This window comes from Cystoisospora suis (assembly GCF_002600585.1).
Source record: "Cystoisospora suis strain Wien I chromosome Unknown contig_5151, whole genome shotgun sequence".
In the NCBI taxonomy this organism is placed as follows: Eukaryota; Apicomplexa; class Conoidasida; order Eucoccidiorida; family Sarcocystidae; genus Cystoisospora; species Cystoisospora suis.
The window spans coordinates 7,106-7,348 of record NW_027157943.1 but is presented as its reverse complement, the minus strand read 5'-3'; positions in this window follow the sequence as shown (position 1 = coordinate 7,348).

The window sequence follows — 243 nt, the reverse complement described above, 5'->3', positions numbered from 1 at the left end:
TTCTTTCGTTCATTCTTTCTTTTCATCTTCCTCTACTTTCTGTTGATCAATGGAGACACGATAAAAAGTAAATCTTCAAGAAAAGAAAGAAAAATACAAAAAGTAACGAAAGTCAAAGATAAGGAAAGTGAGGAGTAGAAACAAGAAGAGAACATTCATCCATTCTAGTTCCTGTGTGTCCCTACAAGTCTTTCCACGCCCTCATTAACCTCCCCTTTTCCCTTATTCTCCCCCCCCCCCCCC